This window comes from Euprymna scolopes, chromosome 38 (genome assembly GCF_053919585.1).
Source record: "Euprymna scolopes isolate OS-2025 chromosome 38, ASM5391958v1, whole genome shotgun sequence".
Classification (NCBI taxonomy): Eukaryota; Metazoa; Mollusca; class Cephalopoda; order Sepiida; family Sepiolidae; genus Euprymna; species Euprymna scolopes.
The window spans coordinates 22,885,141-22,905,464 of NC_136519.1; the positions used below are offsets into that span (position 1 = coordinate 22,885,141).

The 20,324-nt window shown below is 32.5% G+C and overlaps 1 protein-coding gene across 24 annotated transcripts in view; it reads left to right on the plus strand.

The window, feature by feature from the left end:
• LOC145263089 (peripheral plasma membrane protein CASK-like) overlaps nt 1-20,324 on the plus strand; it is a 1,377,184-nt gene that overhangs the window by 1,155,107 nt on the left and 201,753 nt on the right. The gene's annotated exons all lie outside the window — the stretch shown is intronic.

Below are 20,324 nucleotides of genomic sequence, written 5' to 3' on the forward strand. Positions count from 1 at the left end.
AATGCACCCCTATCATATCAAAGAACCTACTGTTAATTTTATATGCCGGGCCTTGCTGCTTGTGCAATAATAAAACTTCTCAAATGCACTTGTAATGTTAGGTTGTATAAGACGTTAACTTTACTCGAAATCACTTGTCCTTTTTTCATTGGATTATTTCAAATATCGATCATCGATACTTATCAAAGACATTCCGATATAAAACATATCTAAGAACACTGCCGGATACATAAAGTGCATTTGTATGAAATTTCAAAACAAAAATCGGCCCAGCCATTTCGGAGTCCATGAGAAATGAACTCTCACATGCACAGACAAAGTTCCTTTTATATAACAGTAGAGATTCGAAATTGATATTGTTAGTTGATTCACGATTTCGGTTCGGGAAAAAATGCCAGTCAAATTTCTTTCCATGTGTCTTCCTTCCTCAAGAAGTCCTCTTGTGTGAGCATGTCAATGACCCTCGTCACAGCCTCTTTCTTTGCAGTTGTCTCATAACGACAGCTTCTGTTATTTCTTGACACAGGGAGCAAGGTTTGGACTATAGGGAGGATGAGGAACTGTCTTGATGCCTATCTTGATCAAATAGTCTTTGACAAGGATGGAGTTGTGGACTATACCCTTGGGACAAACTTTGCACAAATCTTCCACATCTTCCTTGCTTATACAGTTCCCACACTGACATCAAACTGTGTACTTATTGTCTCTATAGACACGATTATCCAAGAAATTCTTTATTTGACCAATCAACTCTGGTGTTTTGACTTTCTTTTTCCTTACTCCTCTCACACCTCTCATCGTCCCTTACAGACTGCTTGCCTTCCTTGAATCTCTTATGCCACTCAAAAACTGATGCTCGATTCATACAAGATGTTCCAAAAGCAGGCGGAAGCATTCTATACGTTTTTGTGTAATTTTTTCCAAGTTTAAAACAGAATTTTATTGCATATCATTTTTTTAAAGTGTCCTCACGTCCAGATTGCATTTTTGAAATCAACCAGCTGTGACAATCGAGCTTTAGTAGGGTGTATTCCAATTTCTGCTGTAGCTGTTCATTTGAACCTGAAATCGCAAAAAATTGGTCAGTCACTTCATAAGATGTATAGCAATAACATACTGAATTTTTAAAAAGAGTCTACAGCAATTTTAAATGCCTGTACAAAAATGTCTGGAAACTTAATTAGAGCACCTAGTATCATTATATTTTTATATATTAGTGTCGTGATTCTTTGAAACACAGCAGAAATAAAACATAACTCGTTTAGAATTAATTGTATGCGAGTTAAACTAAAGGCTCCGTGCAGTGCTAATAAACTATGGATACAAAATCATAAATAAAAAAAAAACACTTGTTGTGCTTATAAGTTGGTTGTTTTTGTTTGACGACATATAAACCCTTTTCAGGTTATTTAATGCCGAATCCAATGATTTTGAAGACAATTTTTTTTTTAATAGAATATGTTGGGTTTTTTTTAAGTCGGTTTCTATTTAACCCATAATTGGGGCCCTAACAGGTACTACCACTCCGGGTCAAAGTAGACCTAGGAGCAATGGCAATTAAAGGGTGGCTCCACACTCCTCAAAGCCTGCAAGTTGGGCTCTCACCATCAGATATAGCTTAAGGTCATATCCAGAACCCGTGTTTGTTTATAAGCAACCAAACTGAGAAAATAAATTCAAAGCATGTCTTATGTCGCCTTATTTGATTTTGAACTATATAAAAGGTGCGATGGCTTCGTTCAGACTATGCATACCCAATGAAGGGTATCTGAATATGAAATTTTTGTGGCTAGAGTTGCGTAATCTCAACCACAACTCTCCTGAGTCAGCACTGTTTTAATTCCATTTGCAAGCATCTAAGTTCAGGACAACTGTAAATAATGCCGGAATAAGCAGAGAGCACACACACAGAACCTAAATTGTCACTCATTTGATACCGGCCAGGTTCATCGTTGCTTAACTTCAGTGATCTAACAAGGTCTGGTGTGTCCACATGATTTATGAGAGTTAAATCTTATTAAATTAAAGTCTTTTCAACTCTTTCTTTGTTTTATCTTTTTTGTGTTTCATTACTACATAAACAAAGGGATTTCCTTTCATCTAGAAGTTATAACAAGAAATGGGAGCCGTCATTGGGATTTGCAACAGTGGGAGTAAAAAAAAACAAAAAAAAACTCCTGGGTGCATTTTCTGATCAGAGTTGGCAGAAGCACAAGCGATGATTTCTTTTTCCAGTTCACTTAGTGATTTTCTTTAAAGGTTTTTCTTTTCTGATGCATTTTTCTTTTTTAAGATCAATAACTGAATAAAAAAAAGTTACTGTCTTGATTAACTCGATACATACCAGCTCCAATAAATGGGCATAGAAAGAACACTGAAATATAAAGAAAATGAAATCAACCAATCAAATAAATGGATTTCTTTTTCTCTTTGTTTCCTGACTGACTTTTGTTAACCAATCAGCAATCACTTCTTGATCTTCCAATCAGAATGCAAGTTTTGCAAGTGCATAACTTTCATTTGACAAAAAAAATGTGGGGGGGGGGGGGAGAGAAGAAAATAGGAAGTCTCTTTCTTTCACTAATTTGTTTTTTGTTTCTTTCATTTTTCCTCTTACACTTTTTCTTTTTCACACAAAAAAAAGTTTTTTCCGGTTTTTAATTTTTCTTTTCCGTTTTCTGTTTTATTTTCTATTTCCGTTTTTATTTCTTTTCTTTTTTTTTCAATTTTACATTTTTTATGTCTTTTTTTTCTATTTTTCTTTTGTTTATTTTTTTTAATTATTTTTTCTATTTCGTTTTTCTACTTTCTTCTGTTTTTTTACTTTTTTGTCTTCTGTTCCTTTTTTTGTTTTAATTTTTTTCTCTTTTTTCTATTTCTTTTCTCTTTTTTTCTATTTCTTTTCTCTTTTCTCTATTTCTTTTCTTTTTTCCTATTTTTTGTCTATTTTATTTTTGCATTTCTTTTCTATTTCTTTTCTTTCTATTTTTCTATTTCTTTTTTATTTTTGTTTTCTATTTTTTATTTCTCTTTCTCTATTTCTTTTCTTCTATTTCTTTTCTTCTATTTCTTTTCTTCTATTTCTTTTCCTTTACTTTTTTTCGACTTCTATTTCTTTTTTTCTATTTCTTATCTATTTTATTTTTGCATTTCATTTCTTTTACTCTATTTCTTTTTCCATTTTTTTTTTTTATATATATCGGTTCCTTTAAAAAAAAAAATGTGAGAACTTTAAAATTACTAATGACTCATAGAAAGAAATCAAAGCAACCCTCTCTTTCTGACGTCACACATTTTTTTTTTAAAATAAAAATCCCATTTGCCTATTATCTTTATCATCTAGTTAATTTCATTTCAAAAGATTTTTTCTTTAGTAAATCCCATACAAAATCGTTTCTTAAAAGTAATCTATGATTTATGTATATTTTTTTGTTATTTGAAAACTACCATTAAAAATTCCCAACATGAAAACTGAAAATCTGATAGAATTCCAGTTTTACAATCCATCCATTAGAACGAGAGAAAAGGTTAATGCCAGATGCCAAACACTGCATATCCAATCAATTTATTTCGATATTCATTCTATTGTTTCCAGTTTTCAATACATGGGCATCAAATCCATGTTGTGACTCCTTTCAGGTTAGTCGAATTAGGATTAATTTAATAGAAGAAACCATTAAAAGTAGAACATTTGATTTGCTTCTCCATGAATCGAACAAATAATGAAGCAGTGAAGCACATGATCCGTTGCGCAACATTTTTTTTTTTCTATTATGTTTATTTATTACTAGCAGGGAGACCTAGCATTGCTCAGAATTGAATGAGTACGTCCTAGGATGGACTACTGTTGCCACATCTGGACAGGAGCTTCTCGAGGCACCCTATACTGCCTTGATAGAGTTCAAAACTAGCTTTGAAATCTGGTAGGTGATGCTTATTACTCTTCCCTGCAGAAGAGACGTTGCTAGTCTGTCTCTGCTCTATAGTTATTTTCATGGCAAGTGCTCGTCTGCGCTTCATTCTATCGTTCCTCCTTGCCAAACTTTAACAAAAAACACTTGTCTACCTAAAAACATTATCAACAGTTCCCCCCCCCCCACACACACACATACACCCTCCCTCTATCTGTGTGTGAGTCTAAATGCAGATTCCATGAACAAAGTTTCTTTCTTAGAATTGCCTGTTTGTGAAACTCTGTTCCGCTGGCATGCTTTCCAGCTGATTGCAATATGGTCGTCTGCAAGTCCAATGTAAATAAGTTCTTGTGTTTTTTTTTTTTTTTTTTTTTTTACAGTGATCACCACTTATCAAGGCCCGGAAGCCACTCAGGGATAAGGGTTATTGCAAGTAAAGTACATTACGTTAGTGTGGAGATTTGATGAAGTGTTTACTTAAGGGGGCGGTTCATTAGGAATTTTTTAACATTGGACTTGAAGAAATTCGAGTTGTAGTCCGGTGGGAAGCAGGCAGACGGAACAGAGCGAGCAGTTCTAAGAAAGAATCTTTGTTCATGGAATCCGCGTTTTGATTGTAGAGCCATCTCCTTAAATAATCAAATTTTACTAATGATTACTATGCTGTTGCCCCAATGACTACTGTGCACTTATTAACCCTTATCCTCGAGTGACCTTCGGGCCTTGATAAATGGTGAATCCCTTGTTAAAAAAAAAAAAAAAACACTGCTACGTACTTTATCCTAAAGCTCATAACACCATATTACTTTTTTTGTTGTTTTTATTGCCTCATTTATTCTGTTTAAACATGTTCTCATTCCATCAGCCACGACTGGGTAGAAATCTTAAGTAAGTCATAATTGCATTTTTGAGTGTCGTCCGCACTGAGGATTGAACTTTCAACCTCCAGGCATTGAATAGTTTATTTTTTTATTTATTTCTTTTATTATTATTTTTTTTTTTTCAAATTAACATTTATCTTTAAAGAATACAAGAATACGAATTCTCTTTCGAGAGAGAGAGAGAGAGAGAGAGAGAGAGAGAGAGAGAGAGAGAGAGAGAGAGAGAGAGAGAGAGAGAGAAACAGAAAGCAATGTAATGTCGGTTCAGTTTCCTTTCTATATGTAAAGTATCACTTCTACATCACCAGGAGAATGAGCCAATGCTTAGCTGTTTTAAAAAAAAAAAATTTTTTTTTCTACATTCTAGTCACCACTTATCAAAACCCGAAGGCCACTTGAGAATAAAGACTAATGAGTGTATGTTGGTCACTAGGACGCCAGTGCAATAATCCTTAATGCTGGAAATTGGATATAATTTGATTATTTAGGTGGCTGGCTCAATAAGAACTTGTTTACATTGGACTTGAAGACAACCATGTTGTAGTCAACCGGATAGCAGGTCAGTAGAATAGAGGTGGGTAGTGTTAGAAAATAAGCCTTGTTCATGGCATCTGCCTTCAGATTTAGGCACAGATAGAGAGTGGGAGAAATTCTTGGTAGTGGTTGTAGCTAGACGAGTGTTTCTATGTTATTTTGAATATTTAGTCAGGGTTTATTTGTAAGTGGAGGTATCCTCATGTCAGGTTGTGCTGACAAACGTTTGTATGGAGAGACTGAAGATGCTTGAAGATGGTGTCTAGTAAGTAATCCAAGTTTGTGTATATTATTTAGTTTTCATTAATGTAAATGTTATTAAATAACATGTGTTTTAAGTCCCCTGGTTTCTTTTTTTTTTTGCAAATACTTTCAGTTTGATTCTGTAAGACCAATCCCTGCCTGATAATTATTTGAGGAATCAAATCAGGTGTGTAATGTTACCCAACACGTTGCAAACTCAGTCGCAAAGTAGACAAAGAACAAAAAAGTACTTTAACCCCTTTTTTTTTTTTATTGTACAACAAAATTTATTTCCTCATTCTTCTCGAACGTCATCTACGTCTCTAACATGCTCTCTCTCCTTTTTATAGTCTTCTTTTTCGTTACCGTGGCGTCATTTCGATCATGGCTCGGTATTAGCATATAGTTGTCTTCCCTCTGTTACAGACGAAAACCAGGTGAGACGTTTCTGAATTTTGGAGACGAGGATTGGTTATCTGTATTAAAAATACATTTGCGAATTACTTAGGACCTCTATCCAGTCATGGCTAAGGCCCTGTCGGTGGGGCATTAGAATACGCCGACTGCCCCCCTGCAGAGGGTAAAAGTCCCTCAATGGGAGTCCTGGATATGATCTTAAACTATATCCAGTGGTGAGGCCCCAGGTTGCGGGCTTTGGGGAGTGTGGAGCAACCCTTTAATTACCATTGCTCCCAGGTCCACTCTAACCCGGAGTGGTAGTACCTGTTAGGGTCCCAACTATGGGTTGAATAGAAACCGATGTGAAAACAACAAATATATTCTATTAAAAAAATTTTTCTTCAAAATCTTTGGATTCGGCATTAAATAACCCGAAAAGGGTTGATATGCCGTAAAACAAAAACAACCAACCAACCAACCAACCAACCGGTCATGGCTGACGGAACAAGAGCACGCTACCCCCCCCCCCCCCTGTGAAGTAAATAAAGGGTTCCACTCGAAATTCCATCGACAGAAACATTCCTGAGTTCGACAAGATACACTTAAAGAAGGTCGGAGGTTACATCGACTGAATCGTTGTGAAAATCACACTCAAGATGAGAATAGTAGTCCGATGAATAATAATACGAACAACCAGGTTGTTTTGCTGAATCTTGGGTATTTATATACTATATTTCTTTTAGCATTTCTTATAACAAGTAATAATATTATACACACACACGCATATATATATATGAAAATATACTTATAGCAAGTTAGCTGCACAGAATTGTTTGTGTTTCATACACAGTGTAAATCATCAGGTTAATTGTTTCACTCAATGTAGAAGTATTTATTTCCTGTGTTTCTTTGTGCGTTTCTTATGGCAATCAATAATCTTATATGTTTGAATATCTTGGCTGTCCCTCATGTTGTAAGGATGGTGGTTGTGTCTTGGGTTTTGGTGTGTGCGGAGATGGTCGACAAGGCCGATCCTGGCTTTGAGCTGCCTTTCGCAGTAAAAGCCAGTAGTTCCATTTCTATTTGGAGGCTTGGCTTGAGGGCGTTTTTCTCTCTTCCTCCTTATATATGTTTCTAGAAATTATATACTTGGATTTTACTGTCACTGGATTATTTATCTTCCACCAGACTATCCATTCATGTGTAATCACCTTTTTCTTCACCATATTCCCTCTGCTTCACTTTTTTGTTTGTTTTCAAGTAAGATCTTTGACTTACTTGTTGTTTCATCAAATACTTTTGCATGCAAAATCCGATCCTGCATTTTTCTAATTCCTACCCTCTGATGAGAAGGAAAGTATTTTTTCGAAACTCCGCGGATTAAGTACTATCCACTTATCTAGTGTTTCCTTTTCAGATTAAATATGTTTTTAACTCATTTCAAAGTGTTTTTTAACATGTTTTATTAACTGTTTGTTCGTATATATATATATATATATATATAGTATGAAAATATACATTTGGTAAATGAGCTACATAGAATTGCGTGTGTTTCATTCACAGGGTAAATCATCAGGTTAATTGCATGGATTTTTTTTTCAGCTGATCATTGTTTCCTCTAACTAATCATAGTCCTTGATTTTACCCCCCCCCCCATCCACACACACAGATACACACATAAATAGTAAGAGCTTTTTTATTCTTAGGATATTGTCAACTTAAGGAAAAATTATTTCTCAAACTGTTTTTTTTTTCTGAGGAACACATTTATCTCAGATGAGTTGTTTAGTGGTTTCCTGCTATTCAACTACATAAACTTCTGAATAAAATACTATCAGTGTGAATTCAATACAGTTTTTGGTTTTGATATGTAAACAAATTTTTCAACTGCTTTCCAGGGGAAAAAATATATTTGCCTCTGGGTTGTTTGGTGGGATTCTGCTATTCAATGAAACACGTGTAAGATGTACTACATAAAAATATGAATAAAATATTATGAGTGTAAATTAAAGACATCTTCTTGCTTTAGAATGACAACTAACGAGATATATATTGTACACAAACACACACTTATATATATATATATATATATATATATATATATATATATATATATGTATGAATAAAAAATCAATACAAAAAAAATATAAATGTTTACATCTTTTCTGTATTTATTTCATGTGCATTGACATGTAGGAATACAAAAAGTCTTTTGAAAAAAACAAATGTTTCCTTCAAAAGCACATAATTATATATATATATATATATATATATATATATATATATATATATATATACTCGGGTTTTTTTATTCAAAAGTAATGGACTAATGAATTCAACGAGGTTGTTAGATAGTGCTCAATAAAAAGAGCTGATAATACTTGTTTATTGTTATATAAACATGGTCACATCCTGCTGCTACAAATAGATACTTGTTTCAATCAAACAACAGATATCATCAGGCAGCGACTTGACTATTCAAAAGTTCAATGAATAATCATTCATTGAACTTTTGAATAGTCAAGTCGCTGCTTGAAACAAGTGGCTATTTGTAGCAGCAGGATGTGACCATGTTTATATAACAATAAACAAGTATATATATATATATATATATATATATATATATATATATATATTATATATATATATATGATGGACTCTCCTGTCGATTTCAACGTATGAGCTTCTGCCGCAACAACTAAGTTGCTTGGAAATCCACACAGATGATTTGTTTATAGTGGTGAAGGCTTTGTGTAGAACCAACCACACTTCTTGGTATTACTGCTAAACCTCCGTTGGTGCAGATGACTGCCACAGGACAGAGTATACAGCAGACCGCAGGTTTTTACATCAGTTTCCTTATATATATCTCGTTTAAATTAGGTTATTGATTTAAAAAAGAAATGCTCAAATAGCTTAAATAAATCATATTCTTATTTTTATAAACAAAGGAACGTGATATTTAATAGACGAATACAGAGTTACTTCCCCCTTATTTTTATAAACAAAGGAACGTGATATCTGATAGACGAATACAGAGTTACTTCCCCCCTTTATTTTTATAAACAAAGCAATGTGATATCTAATAGATGAATACAGAGTTACTTCCCCCTTTTTTGTGTTCATATTTTTTTTTTGTGTTGCTCTAAGAATCCGCTTTCCTTTTCTGTGTTTCTATTCTGTCTTTCCTTAAAATATTTATGATAGCCAATGTAAAGCAGTTTCATTTTATTTTTTATTTCAAATGAATATTATTTATTTATTTTCTGAACATCTCATCAGTTCTTACATTTTGGATTGGCACCAAATCTTGTTTCAAAACCATAACAAAGAACATGTAATGGTTTTTAACCTGGAAGGTATCACTAACATTAACAAATACAAGAATATATTCCTAAACATTAAAAGATTGTCTTTTGCCATGCACTCATAGAAATATATATATATATATGAACATATGATTAATAAAACATGTTAAAAAACATCTTGAAAAAGAGTTAAAAGCATATTTAATTTTAAAAAGCAAGCACAAGATAAGTGGATAGTCCTTAATCCGCAGAGTTTCGACGAAATACTCTCCTTCTCATCAGAGGCAGGAATTAGCAAAATGCGAGATCTGATTTTGCATGTAAAAGTATTTAATGAAACCACAAGTAAGTCACAGATCTTACTTGGTTAAAAAAAAGGGTGAGGTAAGGGGAATAGGAGGTAAAAGAAAAAAATGATAAAAAGATTTCACATGAATGGATAGTCCGGTGAAGGGTAAAAAATCCAAGAATGGTAAAATCCAAACACGGTCGAATTAAAAACTTCCAATCTAACAGGTATGAGGTTATTGATATATAAATATATATATATATATATATATATATATATATATATATATATAGGTTAATCATTTACTCAACACATACTCTGTCTGTATATACCAATCGTAATAGATTGAAAAATCTTTCTCGTAAATAAAGTTTTTTTTAATACAAGTGTGTCGGTTACATGAACCATGTAAGTTATTCAAAATGGTGTTTTTCTAATTTTTTTCAAGATAAACATAAATATGCGGCAATAACATAATTTTGAAGACTTGTTAGTCGCAATACGAAACAATATTGTAATGGATATCTTCTGAAAAGTAATAAATGACCAATTGAGAAAACTTGATATTTGGAACTTAGAGAATTATATTACATTTTACTATATATATATATATATATATATATATATATATATATATATATAATTTTACTTGACATGCCAAGTTTTTGATGTAATGGTTTATTCAGAGCCAAATGACCTAATAAACTTTGTTATTTAAAACATTCACCTGTCCAATTTTCAAGATAATTCATTCGATTAAATTGTGAAATATGACAAAAATGGCGGATTTTAAGTAAAGTGCATAACCTCATTCTTATTTTTTGTTTAAATGAACAAACAACCTGCTTGATAGGAAAATTAATATACTTTTTAGAAAACCTTTTTTTTATTATTTTTTCTTTATATCTTTTTTCTTTAAAATTGTGAACACATTAAAATTACTATTGACTCATAGTAAGAAACCCAAGCAACCCTCTCTTTCTGACGTCACACATTTTTTTTTTTTAATCCTATTTAACTATTAACTTTATATCATTTTGTTAATTTCATTTCAAAAGACTTTTTCTTTTTTAGAAAATCCTGTACATGTTTATTATATTCAAACAAATTTGTTTGTGCATGTATCATTGCAAGCAGAGATTTTTTTTTTAAAGGAATTGGAATCAAGCTCATAAAAATGAGTGGGAATCAAATTTGTCAATCTCTTAAGAATAAGCAGAAAAACTGAATATTCAAAGGATTGAAAAATAAAGAGTAGAATATTTTGGGAATCCAAGGATCAGAGTTTGATATTTTTTGGATCCCAGGTGTTGGAGTCGGATATTTCTGAGATCCCAGGTGGTGGATTTGGATAGCTCTGGGATCCCAGACATCGGAATCGGATAGCTCTTAGATCCTAGGCATCGGAATCGGATATTTTGAGGATCTTAGGTATCTGAGTCTGGTATTTTTGAGATCCTGAGTGCTTGAGTGTGATATTTTTGGGATCCTGGGTGCTTGAGTAGGATATTTTTGGGATCCCGGGTGCTTGAGTTGGATATTTTTGGGATCCTAGGCGTTGGAGTCAAATATTTCTCGGATCCCAGGCGTCCAAGTCAGATATTTTGAAGATTCTATGTGTTGAAGTCAGATATTTCTGGAATCCCAGGCATTGAAGTTGGATATTTTTGGGATCCTAGGCGTCAAAGTTAGAATAGGACCTTCAGCTTTGTGACTTATCTGCATTTCATAAAGTCTTTGTTTTTCTTTTGTTCCGTTCGTCTGTTTCTTACATTCAGTTGAACATTTTTCATCACACGGAAATGGTAGACGCATCTAAGAATTACTCTAAAATGCTGGTTTGTCGATCATGGTTTATTTTGAAATAGATTTTCATTGCTAAAAGCATACATCGAATGGATCTGATCACTAGAATATGCGCTCCTGTTCTTTGTCCGGCGCCGTTCATGTAGCGCATGTTGTTACACATTTACAAGAAAGAAATAGCGATAGATTAAAAATGGCCGTACTTTATGAAGTACTGTTACATATATATCTCGGAGAACAAAATTCTAACTTTGGTGGTTATTGATTTAAAAAAAAAAAAGAAAAGTAGAATCAAACATCGGCCATCAAGGAATATCCGCCCGTCTTACCGTATGGTGGAGGCGAGCAGGAAACATGTAAAAAGGAGTGATCCGAAAATACTTATTTTGCTGCACTTTCAATGTCAAAAGAATCAACCATTGATTGACATGTACAGATCTATAAAACATTTGAGAGATGCCAATAAGATGCGATAAAAATACTCCGAAAGAGAAAAGAAGACTTAAATTTAGATATACTACCGCTTTTCTATCTTTCAGCGCACAAGTAATCGCATTGTTAACAACATATATCATTTCTCCGTTTTTATATATATATATATATGTATGTATTTTTTTTTTTTTTTTTTTTTTGGACTTTTGTATAAGCAATATTGCCTGAAGAGGTCTCTAGTTACTTGTAACTGGCTGACCGAAACATGCTCATGATTGCCATATAAATGCTTGTGTAAAACCAAAGGTATATTTTGCCTCACTTCTGCACTTTAGCACTCTTGTATTAACTTAAAACTTTATTGGTTGCTTTACTTCTGGAAAATGTTAACCTGAAATAATTATATATAAGAAATGGAAATTAATAGAAGGGAATACAATTGAGATGTGTAACAGATAGGCATAAGCTATGCAGTTTAAACTTTATTGATACAGTATGTACATACATATATATATGTGTGTGTGTGTGTGTGTGTGTGTGTGTGTGTGTGTGTGTTTGTGTTGTGTCCTTACTTGTATCAACATAGAAGATCTGTATTGTAATGTTTCAGAAATGTGCTTTTCGTCAGACTTTCAAACATTGCATTGTCTTCTATCAATTTAAATTTTCTTTATACACACACTAGACAGTGCATCAAGTAAATTACATTTACCTCTTCATAATATATATATATATATATAGTAGGTTATAAAATATATATGGCAATTAAGCTTATATATATATATATATATATATATATATATACATATATAAATTTTCAATAATGAGACAAACCTTTTTTTTTGTTTTTATTACATTTTCACCTCAAACAGGGCAAATTGCCACTTTGGTGTAGGGAGCTACTATCAGGGGCAACAACTACTGGGGTACTATGTAGGGATTTGGGCAGCAAGATGTCGGTTCACGTTACACTTGAACTTCTGCACGTCAGTTCTGTTAGGGAAGCAGGGACCTGGAATAGAATTCCAGAGTCTAGCGGTTCTGGGGAAGAAACTATTGGAATAGAAAGATCTTTTACATCTAGGGATCTCTACAGTGTGGGGGTGGGATTTAGCAGCCTGTCGGGTTTGTCGAGGGTGCTCACGTCGTGGGGGCACAAGTGTCTGCAGTTCGTCAGAGAATTCACCACTAAAATACTTGTAGAACAGGCAGAGGGATGCAACATTTCGTCGATGGGACAGGGGCTGAAGCTTAAATGCCAGTTCAGGATAACAAAAAAAAGCTTTACTCCATTGAGAGGAGCAAAAATTAGAATAAGTTAAAAAGATAAAGAGTAAAGTTACATAGGAACTTTATTACATTTTCAAGTCAATAAGGTTAACAGGAAGGAGAATAGAGGAGAAACCTCTTTAAGCCATGACATTTCGAAGCTATATATAGAGGGTGTTCAAAAAGTCACTGAACAGTTTGGAACTTGAATAGATTCCTTATTTTTGATGATATTCTAAGGTTTGCGTTTTAAGCAAGGGGGATAACTCCTTTCTGGCCTCTACAGATATCTTCTTGTAATGTTAACACAATCTGACTAAGATATTAGGAAATTATAAAACTTATAAAAATGCAAAATTCAAACAATCTTTATTTATGAAAAATAATGTCTTTTAAATAATGTTTCAAGTATTTTCAGCTTCGCATATTCGTGCTCTTTCCAAAACATTATTCATGACAGATTGCAGAAATTCTGAACTGTGATTTAACTCCCTTAATCAAACCCCAACCCCCTTAATAAGTTTTTAGGCGAAAATTTGGCTGTCAAGAAGTCAGATTTGAAAGAGTTAACCTCTGCAGACTCTACTAAACTTCTCCGCCAATTTTGGGTCCGAAGACTTGAAATTTTAGATGTAGGTTACCTGTACATGAGTTAAACTTTTTAATATATATATACATATGCACATGAAGTTATGAACAGTACATAGGGCCCGAGCAAAGCTGAACTGCTAGTATATACATATTTCTGTAGAAATATGATTTTTTTTTTTTCATTTATATTTCACTTTTTTATTCACTAATCTTTAATTTATGAAGCTCAATGTAATTACAGAGCATATAACAAACAAATGGCAAAAGTCTATATTCCAAATTTCATGATATTGACCATCTTACAATTTATTCCTTTAATTATGCTGGCATTTACAATTGTTGACAGTAACTGTTCTGTAGCACAAAATCATTCATTTAATCATTATGTCAATCAATGAATCTATTTTGCCCTTAACTCATCAGAAGAAATAGCAACTATCAATCCACCCCCAAAAAATAAAATGCATCTTGGGCGTGATTACAAAATCTGAAAATTGGAAGAGAGAGATTTTATCTTTTATTACGCCATTTTTTAAATTTCAAGTCTAAAATGCATCTTATTTTCTTTTGGTGGATTGATAGTTGCTATTTCTTCCCATGAGTTAAGGGCTAAATAAATTCATTGAGATATATATATATATATATATATATATATATATATATATATATATATATATATATATATATATATAGTATAATGATTAGATCACTCTGACAGACGTTAAAAAAATTTTAAAAAAATAAATGTTGAAATTTCAACTGTATTTCTCGCAGTTAACAGTGGCCGAATGGATTAGTGCCTTGCTAATGACGTCAGTGATGGCTTCTGTTGCCGGGTTCGAATCTATCAATTGGTGTTAATCGTGACACCCTGCACTAATGATTCCCGAAAGGATGAAACACTAGTGTCTGTAGGTATTTCATAATTATTATAGTAAATAATTATAAAAGGTTAGTAGGACAGAAGTGAGAACCCAAGCAGAGTACTCAATTATTAAGAAAAATAAAAATATACATATGAATTACAGAAGATCAGAATGACATTGGTACTAAACAGAAGAGGAGGCAAATTTGGTTTTCTTTACATTACTGAAAAATAAAATAAGCTATAAGGGTTCACCAAAATACATTAAAAAGGAAAGAAAGTCATGATTATAAAAGATTGAGAACCATTGAGTTAAATATAAACTGACTTGAAAAATACAAATATATTCTATTAAAAAAATTTTCTTCAAAATCACTGGATTCGGCATTAAGTAACCTGAAAAGGGTTGATATGCCGTAAAACAAAAACAACCAATCCATTCTTGACCACATATTCATTTCGGACTTCTGATCTGCAACGTCACATCCTGAAATGTACTCCTAACCTCTAACTTCATTTCTAAATGGAAGTGACGATAGTTAAATGGATAATGATGCCCCACTTTCACTCGTGGATGTTGGCAACCTTCATGTGGCCCATCCTGCAAAAAAATGCCAAAAACAGAATCAGGGCGTTGACGCTGCTCAAGTGATTAACAGACTGACAACCTGGGTGTGCCAAATTTGAATTCGTTCAATTACATAGTATCACTTTCACTTAGGGATGTTGGCAACTTTCACATGGTTGCTTCTGCAAGCTGTTTCTCTGGCTGTACTGATATACAAAAGTTTAAATGTAACGTAAACTAACATCTTGTTAATCTTTTCTCCAAGGCATGATCCCAAATAGCCGCCCCTTACGTCCAAGTGGCGATATGCCTTGTTAGGAGTGAACGTGAGTGAAAAAAAAAAAAAAAAAAGAAAGAGAGAGAAAAAAAAAAAACGGTCATCAAAGTTGCACTATGTTGGCTTATAGTTTTTTTTTTTTTTTTTTTTTTTTAACTTCTAAGTGAAAGTTTTAACTTTAACCTCATATGGATATTTCTGATTTAAAATATTGTTAGAGAAAGAATTTGCTTTAAAAAAAAAAAATCTTTTTAAACTTTTAGTATATGAATTCAGCCATGGCATTCCAAGAGTTATATAAGAATTCAAATGTGCAGCGTTCCTCCTCTTCCTATTCCTCCTCGTGGGAATCAAGCGAGGGCGTTACTACTGAAGGAAAGTCATTTCCTCGTCTTATGTTTATTATTGCAAAGTCTGAGAAATCAAGTAGTCGTTCTGTGATTTCACCCAACAATTTAATAAAGAAAGACATCGTAAAACTTGAATTTAACTTGAAAATACTATTTTTTTTTAAAGTAGCATGGTAAGATAAGTGCATAAGCACCTATTTTTGTTAAAAAAAAAAAAAAAAAAAAAAGTATATTAAAAGTTGTTTTCCAGGGAAAGATTCAAATAATTAAAAAAAATTTACCGAATTCTACCCAATCTACAGTATTAAAAATTACCAAATGCTCAATAATAGCAAGATATATTTTTTTATTTGTCTTACATAAGCATTAATATGTTGCTACACATTCATGAGCATGTTTCCGTTAGCCAGTTACAAGTAACTAGAGACCTCTCCAGGCGATATTGCATATACAAAAGTAGAGTCCAGACTCAGGAATGTGTAGTGATATATAAATGCTTATGAAAAACAAATAAAAAGATATATATATATATATATATATATATATATATATATATAGTGTGTGTGTGTGTGTGATGTTTATGTATTCTCTATAGAAATATTTTATGTGTAACTTACAAAATATTTTATGATAGAATCATTTACAATTTTGTCGAGGGAGCTATCAACGCTATTTTCAATGTGATCAAGACTCATTTCTAAGGTTAACCTTATCCATCTTTACAGACCACCCGTAACACGGCATCCAATAATAATGAACCGATTGCAATTAAAGTTGGCATAGAGATTATTATTGATTATTGATTAGTTTGGAAAAATTTCCTTAAAATGTGTCCTAGGAGGTACCGCTTCGTCCTCAAAGAAAAAAAAAAAATTCAGGAAAAACTTACATTGTGGGTCAGCAAACAAGAAAATATCCAAAAAATCCAATTTACATGAGGAAAATATGGATATTTGCAATCTATTTAAGCAAACCATTTTTTTCTGGTGGCGAACTTTAGTGATCTAATAATAATAGATAATATACACAGTAATAAGTAAGCAGTTATATATATATATATATATATATATATATATATATATATATATATATATATATATATGAAACATAGAATATTCTATGCAGCTTAATTTCCATATATATATATATATATATATATATATATATATATATATATATATAACATGGAATATTCTGTGTAGCTTAATTGCCATATATATACTAGCAAAAGTACCCGTCGTTGACTGGGTTCAAAAATAGCCTACAGAAAATGGACTCTGATTTATGAAAGTATGATAGGTTATGAAAAGGAAGGGTTGTAAAGAGATAGCTTCGAATTTAGGGGTATCAAAACCAAAGCAAAATATGATGAAAATAAAAATAAAATAGATAAACCCCATAATTTATTATACCATACCCGTTCACACTGAAACACTTATCACAATATTCTGTGGATCTATATTAAAAAACCTTGCTAAACTTTGTGACATATTTCCATTCTATTGATGTCAGGCACGAACGAACACCCCATAATTTTATTATACCATATTTCTTCAAACTGAAACACAATTATCAGTATACTTACGCAGACAGATATGAAAAGTCTTTATTAAAGTTTGTGCCTATTTCCATTCTATGGAGGTCAGGCAGATCCCACAATTTTATTATACGTCCATATTTAAGTTAAAACATACTTATCAAAGTATTATTCTGTACATCTATATCAAAAGCACTTGCAAACGTTTTTTTTTTTAATTTTAAAATTTTTTATTTCCATACTTTGTGGACCAGGCACGTACACAGACCTCACAATCTATCATATGTGATCAGTTTTCTATAATAGTCAACCATATAGGAGCCTATTAGTGACCAGACACACACACAGACGTTCAGCTTTATATTATAGATATGGCAATTAGGCTACACAGACGCTTGATGAATTCTCACGAGAATGAAACACGGAATAATCTGTGTAGCTTAATTGCCATCTATATTTTCATAACTTACTACCTAGCTCTACCTATGTATTGAGCACTGAAGTAAATACTGAAAGTTTATGCATAAAATTATATCTTCATATATTTATGTGATTAAATGAAGGAGTCATATATATATATATATATATATATATATATATATTAATTAGTGACAAATAGTGATATTTTCAACTAAAAATAAAAATAGGTTTAAGGTTCCCAAAATTTACACTAGAACTGTCCGCAAGGATCCGTGACACAAAAAAGTGATATTCTTCTGAAGGTTGAAAAATACAATTATGAATTACTGATGGAACAAGAGCATACTACTCCCATGAAATAAATAAAGGGTTCCATTCGAAATTCTGTCCAAATTCCTTAGTCTGACAGAAACATTACCGAGGTCAACAAGATACACCTGAAGAAGTTCAGAGATTACATCGACCAAAACGTTGTGAAAATTACACTTAAAATGAGAACAGTAGTCCAATGAATCCAAATAATATGAATAATCAATCCTCATCTTAAAGAATTCAGAAACGTAAAATAATTTTTATTTTTTAATTTTCCTTTTATTGGAATTTTGACTTTATTTCAATAAATATTTGCAAAAAAAAAAAAATTCAATGTTGAAGTCACGTAGTCACGAGAAGAAAAGACACATACACACAAGTACATCTGAAGTTTTTTTTTTGAATGAGTTTATTTGTATAAAGATGTGGGGGGGTGCAAATTGAAAGCAATAATAAAAGATGTAAATGGAGAGGAAGTAAGAAAGAAATCCTGGTGTTAATGGTGCGTCATGAGAAGATATTTATGGCTGAGAAAAAAAATATATATTAAAGAGATAGTGGGGAGAGGTGGTGCAGGAAAAGGATGAGGAGGTTATGCAAGAGATACTGGGTGGGGAAGGGGATTGGAAATGATGACGTAAGGAGGAGTGTAAGGGGAGGTAAATGATTTGATAAAAGATAAAATCAATCAAGTTGTAACAGTTTTCTTTTCACAGCAAAATTAAACACTGCATTGCATTATGGGAAGAAAAATGTTCAGCATCACAAGACGGTATTTAAAAAAAATTGTAATTAGAAGAAAAAAGGTTGTTTTGATGTTGATATCAAGTCACACATTTATTTTATTTAATTTACTTTTGATGGATTTGATTTTCGTAAAGATTAACATAGTTTAGTTCCATTCCAATGACATATTTTTATTTGGAATTCAAAAGAAGAAGAGAGAAACCTTTTCGCATCAATTAGTTTTCAGGCACCCCAAAATTAAGCAAATAGGAAAAGGGCGAATTCAGGTCTGTTATAAGGGACATAATTACGGATAGCACCGGATACAAAACGGTGTATAAAAGAGCGTCTTGAATTGTCTTGGGGTTAGTTCAGTGGTACGCACTAGTCCGACCGTCTCGCGTCTTACACTCTCCAAGTGTAGTCAGGATTAACCAAGCTCCCAGGACGAGCGTTCCGCTCACACACGTTAAGTTACTTTTTTCCTTTACCTTCATTTACGCGTATATCAACTTCAAGGCGAGCAGCCATTTTGTATTGTGTATTATTTTCGAAGTACGAATAAACCTTTTTGTTACGCATTCCACTCGGCGTATTTTGTCATGTTATTATATACCGTCAAAACGGGATATAACAGTTGGCGACAAGGATGATTCTTATCTCTTAACAGAGATAAATTACCGTACTAATAGGACTGTGTACTATTCAAATTTACAAGGATTTCGTTACTGAACACGTACGGCAAAGAACTATTCGAAATTGTCTTACATAAAGTACGGATTTCTCCGATATGAACTCACGGAAAGGTAATAAAATTGTACTTGAAAGATATTGACAAGGTAAAATGAACTTTATTTATATTTTTTGAAGAAAAAAAATATGTGAGGAACGCAGGTGGAATTCGAACCCGGCACCTTTGGATTACGTTTTTGGAAGAAAAAAAAAAAAGAACTTTTACGATTTTTTGTTTCTCTAAATTAAACAGACTATTGTTATAATTTAATTTTTTTTTTTCTTTCGTGCAACCATATTTTTGTTGGAAAACAGTTTGCTCATTTTCGGGCATTATTCGTTGTGTAAATTTGAAAAGTATTATTGTGTAAAATTACGTTTAGGCAGAATTACTATTGCTAAATTGTATGAACTGTGGGGAAACATTTATTCTTGCAAGACTTGTTGCTAATTGGCGAAAAACGTATATTAAGAAATTTTGTGGAATCATTGTTGTAAATTTTAGAAAGACATTTTTTTTTAAATATGGAACAATTGGCTGAGTTGACGAAAGTGCTAACTCTTAGCGTTCAGGAACAGTCAAAAATGACACAACAATTCTTAGTGCAACAACAACAGCAAGAAATGACACAAAAAACTTTAGATGCACAACAAGAACAAACAAAAATACTTCAACGCCAAATGTCGACTCAACAAAAGAATTTGGAAAAATTAATTCAAACCTCGACAACTGAGAAAAAAACGAATTTTTCTGCAGAGGGTATTTCAAATTCTTTGTCGGAATTTCACTACTCTCCCGATACTGGCGTTACATTTCCAGCATACTATAGAAAGTATAAAACAGTTTTTACAAAGAGGTGTTCGGATTGGA